The sequence below is a fragment of the Poromitra crassiceps genome, assembly GCF_964638095.1.
Source record: "Poromitra crassiceps genome assembly, chromosome: 2".
Classification (NCBI taxonomy): Eukaryota; Metazoa; Chordata; class Actinopteri; order Beryciformes; family Melamphaidae; genus Poromitra; species Poromitra crassiceps.
The window spans coordinates 94,390,208-94,406,747 of record NC_139624.1 but is presented as its reverse complement, the minus strand read 5'-3'; the positions used below and the strand labels follow the sequence as shown (position 1 = coordinate 94,406,747).

Genomic DNA, 16,540 nt, shown 5'->3' with positions numbered 1-16,540 from the left:
GGCTGGGTCTGTGTGTGTATGTGTTTTGATAGCAGTGCCTGCCTGAGTGCCTGGCAGCCAGAGGTGTGTGAATGCTGTACATTTAAACATGTCTCTGATGGCCGCAATAAGCCTCGTTATTAAAATCTTAATTACAAACCTGTTTGCCGTGGCTTTGTCCTTTGATCTGCATCTCCCTCTTTTTTCTCTCGTCCTCCACATGCTGCAGCATGTGAAGCACAATGAGCTGACCACCTGTCCTTACTCTCAAACGGTTAATTTGACGAGCTGGGAGTGGGTGAGTTTGTAAATTCAATCTGATGTTCTCTACATTAAATGAGAGTGCGACTGTTCAAAGAAATTTCGACTGCATGCACGGTCCAGTTTGTGCCAGAGTGCGCCCTCATTTGCTCATGACAGCCACCCGCTCCTAAACTGATAATGCTGCCGATTCTCTCCCGAGTTAACGTGAATAAACATTTACAATCTTAAAATATTTAAACACACACAAAAAATATTTACTGTAATAGCAAGGTTTTCTCTCATTTCGAGCAACAGCTCCCTTTTAAAAGTCCGTCCGTGTATTTTAGGGGTGGGGGAAAAAATCGATTCACTTAAGTATGGCGATTTTTAATGTCAAGATTTTTTGAATGGATCTTTTATTCCAGAATCGATAATCGCATTTTTTCTGTTTATGTATGAAATGTTCCCACTTTCATCAATCACATATAGAGCACTTCCCTCTGCTCCGTGGCTCATACAGCCAATCATGTACCTTGTTAGTATAAGTGACACAGAAACAGCCAATCATTTACGGACAAACTCCGAGTGCACCCGCCCCATGACCCGGCCCCAATCACACACAGCTAATCATATCCCTTGACAATGCAGAGCCGAGAGTCCTGACATCTCCTGTCCTGGATTAAGCAGCACTGTCGAGTTGCAGCAAAATAGACAGTTTGTGTTGTACTCTGAAAGGGTTTCCCCCCCTTGAATCAAATTGTACATGATCAGCTTTATTTTTAGCATGCAAAAGTAACGCAAGACCCATTCCTGGCTAATGAGTCTCGCATTTTGGTCCTCCGCTGACGCCACTCGTTTGATCTCACCCGGCGTTAAAGAATTCGATGTGGGTGATCGAGTTTCAATTCGTGTTAACGTAACGTGTTAACATGTGTTCTATCTATTAATAAGTGCCCGGGAAATTAACGTTAATGTTAAGACATCAATTTCACAAATATGGACGTCTGCAACGTTCCTTTACGGAATGGCATCCACTGTGAGCAGAGACAAAGTTGAACTGTTAGAAAGGTTTTACTTGTACTTTGGGACAGGAATAACTCGTGTCATCTATTGAGCACACAGCTTTAACTTTATGTCTTCTGCTTGGGCGGAGTCTTGATCGGTATATAACTGATATGAAGAAATGTAGCCTACCGCATTTTCAGCGAGGCAAGGCTTTTTCTCGACCAACAAACGGCGCGCGGTCGCCCTCCAGCCCTACATAAGCCTATGGCATATTTGTAGTTAAGCAAGTCAAAGCAAAACCCAGGCTTTTCCACACCTCTGATTCACCTAACGTTAACCCTACAACCCTGAAATACACGTTACCAAACGTTTTTTTAGAAGGCTGGCAACGCTAGGCTGTCATCAAAGTAAAATAGTCACCATGTCTGTAAATTACTGCTTGCAGTTGCACTGCATGCATGTACAGTATGTGTGTGTGTGTGTGTGTGACAAATTAGACCTACCTCTGTGCCTTGAAAATAAGGTGGTTCAAAATGAAGTGGCTAAATGCAACATTTTTCTGCTCATGTTTTTTTATTAACAAAAACAGGTAATTAAAATTATCAATAATTATCGATATCGACTGATATGAAAGATGTTATATCGATATACTTTTTAACTATATCGCCCAGCCCTACTCATGATATAATATACAGTCTCTAGAAGTGTATGATTCAACTTTTCCCATGTTCTCTAGAGTAAAAAAGCAAACAAACTGAAAAAAAGAAAATAAAAAAAGAAACAAAAATCGCAATAAATCGTAATATCGAATCGCAATAATCGTAGAATCGCAATACTTAAGAATCGCAATATATATCGAATCGGCACCCAAGTATCGTGATAGTATCGAATCGGGAGATAAGTGAGTCGGCACAGCCCTAGTGTATTTGTGCGACAATATCACAGCATCATGTCAGTTTAACATTATTAGTTGATCTTTAATAATATCCATAACGTTACTCTTATGGAGCTGAGCAGATTAAAGTTCTGGTGAGCAGGCCACTTGGCATGTGGAGAACGAGAGAGAAAAAAAGAAGAGATGAGATGCAGATCAAAGGACAAGCGACGACGGCAAACAGGTTTGTAATTAAAGATTTTATTAACGAGGCTCATTGCGGACATCAGAAACATGTTTAAATGTAGTAGCATTTATTCACTGACAAATAGTCTGAACACACACAACACTCACTGCTGCGTCACACATCTCTCTGCTCGCCATGCAGGAGCCACTGTCTCTTTCTCACACACACACGCGCGCACACTTTGCGCTCACACAGCCCACAGATGGACATCACGATGGTCTGATGTAGAAGGCTAAGAGGTCGATGAGGGTCGGCCCATCAATGACCCATCGTGCCAACCCTATCTAGACTAGAACCAAACCTATTCTCCCAACTGTATGGCCTACCTGAGCACCGTTGGCTTTGGTTTGACAGTAATTTCTCTTAACTTAGTTAAGCATTCATACACACTATCTGATGTGTGCATGAGTGTGTCTGTGCACGAACACGTCTGGCTTTTGTGCTGCTTCTTCTTCAGCTGGTCTCTCCACCCTTTCTCAGAGTGACTCCTGTACAGTCTTCTTCTTGGGCTGTTCTCTCCACCCTTTCTCAGACTCCTGTGCAGGCTTCTTCTTCAGCTGTTCTCTCCACCCTTTCTCAGAGTGACTCCTGTGCAGTCTTCTTCTTGGGCTGTTCTCTCCAACCTTTCTCAGACTCCTGTGCAGGCTTCTTCTTGGGCTGTTCTCTCCAACCTTTCTCAGACTCCTGTGCAGGCTTCTTCTTGGGCTGTTCTCTCCAACCTTTCTCAGACTCCTGTGCAGGCTTCTTCTTGGGCTGTTCTCTCCAACCTTTCTCAGACTCCTGTGCAGGCTTCTTCTTCAGCTGTTCTCTCCACCCTTTCTCAGACTCCTGTGCAGCTGGTCTCTCCACCCTTTCTCAGACTCATGTGCAGTCTTCTTCTTGGGCTGGTCTCTCCACCCTTTCTCAGATTCCTGTGCAGTCTTCTTCTTGGGCTGGTCTCCACCCTTCCTCAGATTCCTGTGCAGTCTTCGTGCTGTCAGCAGACGGTCATTGGCACTGGCCTTACACCGCAAACACAGTGGTTCCGAGAGCGCCACCGTGCGTAAATTCAGCTTGAACAGGAGCCTGGCTGTCCAAAACAGACACGGTCTGTTTTGCTCCATGCCAGTCACAGCTTGTACTCACTTCCTGCCTGGCTTCACACAATTGCTTGCGGCTCGTGCAAAAAATAGACCAGACGTCGAAAACTATCACTGCGGGGCGCTTGGTGTCTCAGTGTTCTACCTGCAGTGAGCGGTACTGCCCTGGCTCTGTCTTCGTCATCAGTAATGTCCCTGCTGGCAGTGAGCAGTACTGCCCTGGCTCTTCGTCATCAGTACTGGCCCTGCTGGCCTGGCAGTGAGCGGTACTGCCCTGGTTCTTCGTCGTCAGTACTGGCCCTGCTGGCAGTGAGCGGTACTGCCCTGGCTCTTCGTCACCAGTACTGGCCCTGCTGGTCTTTGTTGCCCATGACTCTGTCAATGTTTTGCCCTGCACCTATTGCACACTCAGCCAGCGGTGGGGATCCCTATTTGCCTCAGCCTACCCAAGCTTTCTTCCAAGCTTTCCTATGTTTGTTTGTTTTTTGAAGGGGGGGGGGGGTCGTTGTGTGCATTAGGGTCTAAAGGGCTCATTATACTCGAGCGAAGCTCCGCGAGGCGGAGCTCCGCGAGTCACGTGCGGACCTTGCACTGGGGCAGATGCTTTTATACTCAATGGCAGCCAAGTGATCAGCATGTTACATTGTACAATGGTAATAGTGAGAACAGCCCCTGAAAAGTCGCAATGAAACGCTATTATGTGCAGTACTGAGTGCGCTTTCACTCTCAAACAACATCTCTATATCAGCACATGAATGAATCACCAAACTTGTTTTTACTGAATAGCCGTTTCAGTTCTCAGCCCTGATAGCCTACTCTGTGCTGCTTTTAATCTCTCTCAACCATGCTCTCAACACAACACATTTATTTTGTGAAATGACTAAAAACGAACAGTTTAGCCTACCACATGGGTCAAGAAATGTGGTGAAAACACAGCTCAGTGTTCAGGGCTCAGTGGCTCGAAAGCGTCCATGTTTGGAGAGAAGCTGTGCGGAGGTCGCGCTGCTAGAAAAACCTTCAGGTACGCGTTGGGCGGCCCACGGGGGTCGCGCCCAACACATTGACGTAATTTGACGCTCGCACCCCTCGCTCTGCACCCTTCGTGGCACGGCGAGCATAAAACAAACTTAAGGCTGGGGGTTGCCAGGTAGGTTAGGCTGTAGAATAGCTGTGCTTGTCCTATTTGTTCCGTTTTGTTCATTGATTGTGTTTAGTTAGATCTAACTGAATGATCTAGCTCAGGGATGGGCAACTTTGATGATAGAGAGGGCCACAAAGAAAATGTCCTCGCTACGAGAGGGCCAGATTTTACTGAGGGCTGGGGGGCGAACGGCGCCGGCGCGAAAAATGTGGGGCATTTGAAGCCAGGTTTAGAGAATAACTCATTTTAATTTAAATTAACAGTTGTGATGTCATTATTCAGTCTTAACCACCAATATTTGATCATTTTCTCACTCACTCCTATGTCACCACCTGCTCTCCCTGCAGGGCTTGAAATTAACTTTTTTCACCACCTGCCAATATGGCTGCTAGATTTTAAAGTTACCAGCCAATTTCCACTAGCTAAAATGTTTTTCTTGAAATAAACCAGAATATGAGTTGGTTAATTTAACACGTTCACTGCCGTCGACGAGTTAACTCGTCAAAAAAACAACAACGGTTGACTGCCGTGGACGAGTTAACTCGTCAAATCTTTTTTTTTTTTTTTTGACGGTGGGACGTGGATCAAACCCTTTTACATCTCCTATAAAAATATGGGAGCTATTGAATGTGTATAACCTATTTTACCGACCCACTAAGTGGCAACAGTGCTCTCCAGACTAGAGAAAGCCGAGCAAAAACAGCAGGAAAAAGCGTGAGGAATCCATTATCATGAAAATGGTTTGGCGAAAACGCTTTCGCGCTGGCGCTGGGAGCTGGCGCACAACGGTGGGGGATTCCAAAAATAGACTCTGGGTGCAACACACTTTGAAACACACAGCAGAAAGCCCAGAATCGCACGCAGCTTCATCCCAGCTCACAACAAACGAACGAGCCGATCCAGACTCGCCCGACGAGCGGCCGCCAGCAGCCAGGCAGCACGGACAGGCAGCAGAGACTCGCCTGTGACACACGCTGCAAAGCCACCAGAGACACACCCACGGAGGGAGGAGTTTGAAGGAGAGGGGGGTGGGGGTGCTGTTATGGAGGAAATTACTGTTCAGAACTATATTGTTTAGATGTCTGATGTCTCACTGATGCCAAAAATAAATGGTTAAAGTGACTGTTCTGCCTGTTCTATCGAATTTCACAAAAATGCATTTTTCTCAGCTTTCCTTCTCAGACGCTGAAACCATGCTGTATTCAACTGCTAATGCCTACATAACAGAACATGATAAAAACTAACTCTTTTAGACAGAGAAAGCACACATTCTATTAGTTCTTTTGAGATATTTTGTGTTCACAAAGTCCTAGCAGAAAATAATCCTCGGCTCTTGAAAGATGAGCCAGAATCCTCAAAAAAACCCTTGGCAGAAGCTACCTACTGTATTGAAAAAACTGTTGGCAGTGAATGTGTTAAGCATAAGTATCAGTAAGTGGCCCGGGATTCTCAAAGCCTGTGTTGAGGGTCACACAAGAACAAAAATGCACTCTTGAAGCTAAATAAATCCAAAACAAGTTAATTATTTAAATTTTTACTTCAATGTAGAACAGTCATTTCTTACATATGAGATTACTTTTAGCCTTTTAGTCATAAAGATTATTGAAAGATATTCCATATTCCAGACTGAAATGTGGACAGAAGTCAACAGAAGTGGAGTATTGGCCAGACTGACATGAACATTTGGACACTTATTCAGCAGGTATCTTGCATGTTGCGTTCAGCTGTGTAAAAAAAAGAAAAAAGAAAAAAAAGAAAATTGCAATTCCAGCGCGGGCCACACAGGGGGGCGCTCGGGCCAGTTGCCCATCCCTGATCTAGCTAGACACATTGTAAAGTCCTGTGAGACATGTGTGAAAATGTGTACGGTACGCCCACATCCCCTCGAACCCCAGAAGTGATTTTGGGTCATATACCCTACAAGCCAACGTGCACATTCAGCGGAGGAGTGATGATATCTGAGACACCCTGGTGTTGTTCAAAGAAGCAGTAGTCGATGGGCACACGCGCAGAGCTATGGATAGACACGCGGTGTGTAGCAAGAATGCACGCGTCTATCACGCATCCTGTCAGGTATCCGGCATCCATCCTGCATGATCGATGCATGCCAGGGTGTTGGTCAATAGATGTTGCTAGGTGGATATTGAGTAAGTTTTGTGTCCTGTTCGGAAGCAAGTCGGGGGAAATAGGAAGTGCTGGGAAGTCAAGATAATGATTAAGGGAAATGATTCAGCGAAAATCTATTATAAGAGACAGGGGAGATCTTCAGTCGGGTCTTTACGTCCCTATGCGTGCAGATGCTATATCCAATTGAACCACGAACCAACCCACGGACCAGCTCAGCCAGCCTCAGCCAGCCACGGAGCGAGAGCCATCCCTGACCGAGACACAGTTTGACTTTGACGGGTAGGAAACAATTCTAACCCAGGTGTAGGATGTAGTCCGTATTTGGAAATCATCTGTGGTTAGCACAGATGTACAGTACAGATGGGTGTCGGGCCGATGTTTCTCTCTGCCGCAGGAAAGGAAGTGGGTTTTTAACTGTTAAATGATATTATCTGCCTGTTGGTTAGCGTCTGGGGGGAAGTTCAATGTGATTTAGCGGTGGTGAACGCGCTATGGTTAGCGAAGCCGTTTTGTCGTAAAACAGGAAATAGTTCCGTTTCATACCGGCGCACTGCACTTTTAATGTGTCATGCACTGTCATTCATGAAAAAGGGTTTAAATGAATTTCCTCTTTTAAAGTAAAGGCATTTATGTAATATGCATTCATAGAGGAATAGATTGTAGTTGTAAAAGGTTTTGAAATAGATCCGTGTCATACCGGCACACCGGCACTTTTAAAGTGACATGCAATGTCTGTTATGCTAAAACCCTTTAAATGAATTTCCTCATTTAAAACAACTGCATTTATATAATGTACACTTATAGAGGAATAGACTCTATTTGTTGAAAGTTTAGAAATAATTCATTTTCAGGCCTGCACACCGTGATCAAAATGTCAAAATGCAATGACATTCACTTATTAGGAAAGAGGGTTGGAATGGTTTCTCATTTGAAGTGAATACGTGTACTGTGAATGATTAGAGGTTCTATGACAGCAGTTTATTCTGGGAACGGTTGTAATGGAATTTATCTGACTGAGAATTTGACATGACAGCATTTTATTCTGGGAACAGTGATACTGAAATTCACATAGCAGGATCGTTTCAAGTCCTGGACAAAAATACCCATTGATAGTTATGGAGTATTAATAGAGAACCACCAGTGAAGCGATCTTCCCCGTTCTTCACTAGCTGATAGCTATTATTAGATGACAGGAAGCCCCAGTGAAGCAACTGAATGAGATGACAGTAACCAATCGACCAACTGTAAGGATTCAACGTTTGGAGAGTGGTTTCAAATGCAATGCGTGGAGTAAGATATATTCTGAGGTATGCATTTTAGTGGGCCGTAGGGATCTGATGAATACAAAGTGTTATGTAATTCAAATGTGAAATATATGCTGTTTCAGTCTGAATGGAAATGTTAGTCTAGTATGAAGAAGCAATGATATTCAATAAGTTTGGATGGCTCATGGTGAGAGATTGACGATGGCCGGTGCCCCGTGTATTAGAAGGTGCAGACCGGCCATAATAGTAATATTACCATTGACGATCTGTCCAGGACCTGGGAGACTGAGGATAAGTTATGTAGTGTTTTATATAATATAGAACACTTCACATGGGAGGCGAGTTCGAACCCTCGGGAAATACAGATGATTATTCCCCATATGGTGGAAATAAATTATTTCATTAAAGATACACCTGAACTGGACAGTTGGCAATCAGAGCTGATTGGGTTTCACATTTGAAGTAAATACATGCATGATGGGTTATATAGCATTTTTATTAACATTCCATATGGAAGTTCTACAAGGCAGCATTTTATTCTGGGAACACTTGTACTGGAACTCACCTAGCTGGGAATTGGATAAGGCAGCATTTTAGTCTGGGAACAAATGTAAAGTGGTTTATCACGCTGAAGTGTACAGTAACATATATCTGTGTTTTGAACTCGTTTAGGGAAGTCGGAGTAGATCTATTTTTAGAGGAGTAAGAAACCGACGGTTTGAGGACCGCTCAACAGAGTTTGACACTCATTTCACACCGAGAGGGGATCATAACGGAACAGAGCCTATAGGAAGCAGGCTATATTTAAGGGAAATACATGTTAGTTATTTACTTTGATCTTAGCTGGATCATTTCAAGTCCTGGATAATAAGATCTTGTGGAAGCGTTACTTTGAACAAGGAGTTTTAGACTTGAACAGGGGAGAGAAAACACTTCCTCTTTTCACTGCATGAAGCAACAGGTTAACAGTGGCCTGACTGAGCTATTATTAGAATGGGTGCAGAAGGCCACATGTAGTCATTCAACTTATACTGATACGAGTTATAGTAGCCGAGTACAGTAGTGATGATTCCAACCAGGTTAATTAATATTAAAGTGGAGCACCACACCAGGAGTATTTGAGCTTGAATAAAAAGGGTTTATTCAATTTAAGGTTAAGAAAGATGATTTGTGTTATCATGTTGTGTTTAAATGTATGCCATGTGAATGTTTAATAATTGTATTGAGATTGTATTTGTGCTGTGCTACGCTATGCTCTAATTAAAAAGCAATTTATTTGCACCAATATCGGATCTCATCTCTCTTATTTGAACGAATGTTCATCCTTTAGGTAGTAGCCTCTTCTCGTGATGTAAAAATACTAGGAACATTTGATTTAGCCTGACGTGTCACGTCTTTTAAGGTTACTCTGGAGGCCTTTGTGATGACAAGCTTAAAACGACTACCTGACAGAGAAGGTGTATTAAAACATCACCAGGATTAAGCAAGAATTGTCATCTCGAGGGAAGAACTTTTAACATGACCTTAACCAGTGCAGATTAACACATAGTTAAAATTCATTTTCCAACAAACACAACAACAGAAAGTGCTAGAGGGAGCCACCGTTAACTCGAGTGATCACCCCTAGGGGATGAGGAGCCACTGCCCCCGACGGGTGACCACAGCAGGTCAGACTTGAGAATGAAGGTGGTGAAAAGTTGGATGAATCCCTCTACCCCGCGGGTTACTAGATGAGCTAGTCATGATATACCGTAGCAGATGTCCTTAAGAAAATAAACCAGCGGATAGGCTAGCTATAGAAGTAAGAGTGTAACCTGCGTCGATACGCTGTAAGGCATATCGAGCATTATTAACACATGCTTGTGATAAAGGGCTATACTGTAAATAAATTATCTTGAACTCTAAAAATGCCATTTCATATTGCCTTCAAACCCCCCAGACTTCCATATACTGTAGATCTGGTGGCCTTTTCCCACTGTCTAAAAAAACAAAAACAAAAAACTTCACGGTGCCGCCTCACTTAAAAGTATAAGAAATGGAGTCTGTTATTTGCTACACTAGACCCTTGTCATTGTGGGGGGAAATGTTCTACATTTATCTTTCAGTTTTCCTAAAAGGGCTTGTTACAGTAGCATTGTTAGCAATTTTAACATTTTAACCAAAGGTCATGGGTGGCCACAAGCTAGCTACCCATTTTTAGGGAAGTTGCTTATTGAGATAAGTCCTGCCAGCACTTGGCAATCTAAAAAAGAGACAGATGAGTATGAATGCCTGGTATGGGTGGTTTTGCACTGGGACGGATTTTTAGTTACCGGTTACCACTTGTAGTTTTCTCAGCAAGTCTTTGAAGAACTGCACGGGTGTGACTGCCACAGACTGCTAGACTCAGAAGACCTTTGACCTTCTGCACAAGTGCTGCATGATGCAAAGGTCAAGTTGGGAAGTCTAAGCCAGCAGGACAGTGGCATTTTAAAGGGCTAAATCTGGACTTGGAAATGCTTGTGTCTAAGACATACTGTAGTAAGACCATTTTGACAGTGAAATCGAGCTTTTATCTGGCTTCTTCTCACATTAAACTAATGGTGTGAACACTAGGTTCTACTGCTTATTATTTTGTTAACTTTAGAGAGATCAATTATGCTATGAATTGTAATGCCAGATATACAAAAAAAATGTGAACGCTGACAACAAATCAGACTGATGCATGCCATAATGCAACTGGGCAGTGCTGGAAAGCAGACAGATAGCTTTCACTTACACTTTACACAAACATCAAACTGATGGACACTAGACCTATTACTCACACACATATATATACACACACACACACACACACACACACACACACACACACACACACACACACACACACACACACACACACACACACACACACACACTTGGTTAGGGAATACACAAACATGACATTTATCAAAACTGATGTCATATATAACAGCATTTGTTTGTAGCCTAAGCTAATTTGCAATGCCCGTCCCTAGATGTTATTAAAATCACCTGTTAAAAGCGAAGTACAGTAAAATACAGTAAAATATACAATAGAGATAAACAAGGACATTATAAAATCAGTCAATCAATCAATCAATCAATCAATCAATCAATCAATCAATCAATCGGTCAATCATAAAACAACATAAACAATCATACACAAAGGATATAAACAGCATAGGTCATCACCCACACACCCACAGACACAGTCATTCATGGGAATTGGTAGTTACTCTTCTACTCTTTTAGATTGGTTTTCAAATGCTCACAGCTACGATCCTGTTTAATGTGTGTGGGCAGTGAGTTCCACACACGGCCCCTGTACAGAGAGGGCCGTTTGTCCTAGGGAGGACATATATATTAGGGGTGGGGGGAAAAATCGATACACCATAGTATCGCGATATTTTGCCTGACGATATTGTATCGATATTTGGACGCCAAGTATCGATATTGAAAAAAAATAAAAATAAATTTGCAGGCCATGCCAGGCCACCGGGCTACTATAAACTTTCGTTCCAAGGCCAGCAGTAAACAAACGGTAGCATATTTTCATTTTGTTTTAACAGTAACAGTTTTGTCATAACAGTAATTTACAAATTCCCCAGTTACTGAATGGGCTGCACAAGATGCTTTGTGTAAGTGACGTTGCATTGTTCAAAAACTACCTAAGTACAGTAGTCCACACACACATCCAGTTAAGGTGGACTGTAAGTAGACTGTAACAAACAGTTCAGTTTGTCAGGTGCATGCAACTATGACATGACTTTATGAAAGTTGTTGGTCTGTCTACTTGACAATGTTGCTGCAATAAAATGGTTGAAGTCAGATGTACAGACTGAAAAATTGTTCTTATATAAACCAGATGTTGACAAAGTATTCCTTTGGTGACATAATTTGCAGTTGAAAAAGTAAGAAATCGCAATATATTGAAATATCGCAATATATTGAAATATCGCAATATATTGAAATATCGCAATATTCAATATATCGCAATATTCAATATATCGCAATATCGCAATACTATCATATCGTGACTCAAGTATCGTTTTAGTATCGTATCGTGGGCATCTGGTGATTCCCACCCCTAATATATATACAGTATACATTTTTATTTTAACCTTTATTTATACAGGGAAGGACCTCTATATTAGGGCTGGGTATTGGCAAGGACCTCACGATACGATATGTATCACGATACATGGGTCACGATACGATTGTATCCCGATACATTGCAATACAATACATATTGCGATATATTGCAATACTGTACACAATTTACTGAAAATGTTAAAATAGAGCTAAAAATACAACACGCTGTGTACAACCCAGGTAGTGTAATAATATGTACATCACTTTATATTGATAACTTAGTGGACAAATTTAGTCAAAACTACCCAGTGTTGAGTGTCTTACCGAACGCACTGAAAAAAAGTATTCTTATTGTGTCACTGAACACACGGATGTGCAAAACAATCGATATGACGATATATCACGTTATTTTTCTGAAATATCGATACAGTATTGCGGGAAAAAGTATTGCGATATATTGCCGTATAGATTTTACTGCACAGCCCTACTCTATATAGGCCTCTCTTGTACTCACCTGTGTGTGCGTGTGTGTGTGTGTGTGTGTGTGCGCATGTGACCAGGAGGGGGTGTTCTTCCCCCCCCCCCCTTTTTTTATAACACCAACACACAAAGACAAACAAACAGACAAAAAACAACAACAACAAGAAAAACAAGAACAAAACAAAACAAAAAAAACACACACACTCCAATATTACAGCGTGGTGAAGGTGCTTGATAAGTGGTTGTCCTATGACAACCACTTATCTCCAAAATGCCAACTTTTCAGGAAATGGAAAAAATGCTGTGCTCTTAACACATTCACTGCCAACAGTTTTTTTTTTACTGTAGGTAGCTTCTGCCAAGGTTTTTTTTGAGGATTCTGGCTCATCTTTCAAGAGCCGAGGATTATTTTCTGCTAGGAATTTGTGAACACAAAATATCTCAAAAGAACTAATAGAATGTGTGCTTTCTCTGTCTAAAAGAGTTAGTTTGTAGAGTTAGTAGTTATGTAGGCATTAGCAGTTGAATACAGCATGGTTTCAGCGTCTGAGAAGAAAAGCTGAGAAAAATGCATTTTTGTGAAATTCGATAGAACAGTCACTTTAACTATTTATTTTTGGCATCAGTGAGACATCAGACATCTAAACAATAGTTCTTTGAACAGTCATTTCCTCCATAGCAGCACCCTCACCCCCCTCTCCTCCAAACTCCTCCCTCCATGGGTGTGTCTCTGGTGGCTTTGCAGCGTTTGTCACAAGCGAATCTCTCCTGCCTGTCTGTGCTGCCTGGCTGCTGGCGGCCGCTCTTTGGGCGAGTCTGGATGGATGGGGCTCGTTTTTCGGTTGTGAGCTCAGCTGGAATGAAGCTGCGTGCGATTCTGGGCTTTCTGCCGGTGTTTCAAAGTGTGTTTCACCCGTAATCTATTATGCAAATTTGCAATCCCCCACCGCCAGCTCCCTGCGCGAAAGCGAAAGCGTTTTCGCCAATCCATTTTCATGAGAATGGCTTCCTCACGCTGCTGTTTATGCTTGGCTTCGTCTAGTCTGGAGAGCACTGTCGCCACTTAGTGGGTCGGTAAAATAGATTATACACATTTAATACCTCCCATATTTTTATAGGAGATGTAAAAGGGTTTGATCGACGTCCCACCGTCAAATTTTTTTTTTTTTTTTTTTTGACGAGATATCTCGTCCACGGCAGTCAACCGTTGGTTTCTGCTTGACGAGATATCTCGTCCACGGCAGTGAACGTGTTAAAATACTGAATACCACGTTGTCATATTTGACACGTCTTCATTATAGACAGTTTCCCGCTGAATGTGTCATTACATTATTAATATCTTACCTGAATAAGCTCAAATGATGTTACAGGATTATCACACCGAGTCTGGGGCACTTTCTACAGGCCAGGCAGCAGCGCGTGGGCGCCTGCCTTCTAGAGCGCGAGCACGAGCCGCTGTGTTCCATGCAGCAGGGACGCACGGACGGAGCTCTTCACTCTCACAAGCCAGGGAGAGTGGCTCTGTCATGGGCTTGAGCAGTCTCAGAGTAACGTGACATTATTCTCGTCAGAAACCATATCGATTTCCATACTTTAAATGAGTTTGCAGCCCAAGGACAACCCGAAAACACCTTATTGATCTATTTACGTCAGACGATGCCAGAATCACACAAAACCAAGCTGGGCGGGTCTAGCATCCAATGGTGGTACGTGTTACATAGATCAGAGGTTCTCAAATGTTTTTCAGCCAAGGACCCCTTACAAGATAGAAAATATACCGGGGACCCCCTCATTCTGATTTGTGATTTTGGGCTAAGCTTAATTGTTTCCACGGTAACGTGCTCGACTTTTAATTTGATAGGTTTGTTATTAGAATGTAATCCATGAACCATTTTAGATTTAAAGCATAAACTATAAAAAAAATATATACATTTACATATACATAAAAAAAAATATATATATATATTTTTTACATTACATTTACATTACGTCATTTAGCAGACGCTTTTGTTTTGTCCAAAGCGACTTACAATATCACAATTTGTCAACAGTACAGAAAACCACTATGCAACACAATCAATGACAGCCAAGATATTTTGATAGACTAGCACCATGTAGGAAGTAGTTTGAGAAGGAATAAGTAACATGTAGCTTTTTTTTTTTAATAAAAAAAAAGAAAAAAAAAAAGAAAATTACCTGAAAACTTTTCGCGGACCCCCTGGCAAAGTGCCACGGACCCCTGGGGGTCGAAAAGTCGAAAAGTGGTTGCCGGAGTGTCAATCTGGCAGCTTTTGGTTGCCCAAATAAAAATATGGTTGCCATTTTTAGTTGCTTTATATTTTGAGTAATTAAGATACTATGCAATCATAAGTCGGCTTAATAATGAAGATGTGACAGAAAGTCACATTGTAGTATAATAGTCTATATTTGTAGTATAATCGTATACTATGTATGTTGGTAATTAGGGAATATTTTTATCTTATTACAGCACTAACCCAGCACATTTTTCTCTGTTGATTTTTTTAGGGTAGGTTAGGACTAATAGTTGTTTTGCAGCTAAAGTGACTCCAGTCTTGTTTGATTTTCTGTTGGTTTTGTTGTAGCATGCAATATAGGCTATTATATTTCTATGTAATGAAATGTATAAAATAATATAAAATACATTTGAAGTGGGATATGTGTGAGAGCAAAATATTACAGATATATTATGAAGATGTATAGAAATATAATATCCAAGACATACAGTAGTTGTGTAAGCTCTATAAGATGTTACATTTCTCTCTCTTTCCCTCTCTCCCATGGCATTGAGGGTAGAGCTACAATTTATGTCAACAACTGTCAAAATCTATCGAAAAAAGAAAGATTTAATCATTTGCTAAAAATATCATATATTTTTACTAAATGAAGTACTCTGTTTCAATATTTTAGCTTTAAATAAAAATAACTACGTCTATTCACTGCAGCCTCCCTCCCTCCTTCCCTCTCTCTCTTCCCCCGTATATGGCAGGTCACGCACTAGAGTAATATAGGAGGCCTATCTGCGTATTCCTTCATACAACAGCAGTCAAAACTAACAGTATTTGCCCCCACCTCTTTTCTCAAATAAATGAACTATCTGCTAACGTTATTCATTTATTTGAGAATCAAGCATGCAGGAGGTACGTCCTGCATGCCTGATCTGACGTAGCTCGTCAGTCGGGTGTAAAGGGTTCCTCATTTCTCAGCACATAATACGCGCTGTTAAAAAGTGTTTTAAGGATCTCCTAGTTGGCGGCATTCTGTACATGCCTTGCAGTTAGCGGCAACGCACAACTATAAAGGGGCTCACCTACCGCTCTAATCAGGAAATTCCGCACAGACTGCGGTCTTACTTCTTCTTCCTACATGCACCAATCTCAAATGAAAAGTACACACCTTTGAGCCACGGCTGTTGTCTCAGAGCACGCTGTTTGTTCGTTCTGAAATAGTCCATAGTTTACGAGTAGGTTTGTTTCCCCTGACACGGTTGTCCTCTTTTTCTCAAATGCCATGGTTTTTTCGTGCAGGGGGTTCATCTCGTTATTTGTCAGTCAAATCATCTTTCTTGCTCGTTCATTTGTGATGTTGACACCACACCAGGTTAACGTTAGTTGGGGCTTTCACTCAGCCAGACAACTTAATCTGTTTGGCCATATCAAACGTGTGCTTGCAGCTGAGCCGGTGTGCGCGCAACGTCTGACCTGAGTAAACACACCGCACGTGTCTGGGTTCCGTCTGGTAATTAGCAACATCGTTCCGATTGTAACAGCAATACAATGTCACATGCGTGTCACTCACTCAAGTATTACAAAATATTTATTTGGTGCATATTTTGCTGTTTGCTGCTGTGTATATATATATATGTTAGAGATGCGCGGATGAGCTTGTATGCCATCCTAATCCGCGTGTATGCATGAACCAACCGCCCACCATAAATCCGCGCAAATTATTTCATACTATAGATCCGCGCCCGCGTTTATTTGGAGG

The 16,540-nt window shown here is 42.0% G+C and overlaps 1 protein-coding gene across 1 annotated transcript in view; it reads right to left on the bottom strand.

Moving 5' to 3' along the window:
- zcchc2 (zinc finger, CCHC domain containing 2) overlaps positions 1-16,540 on the bottom strand; it is a gene marked incomplete at its 5' end in the record, with an annotated part of 116,610 nt that overhangs the window by 52,111 nt on the left and 47,959 nt on the right. The gene's annotated exons all lie outside the window — the stretch shown is intronic.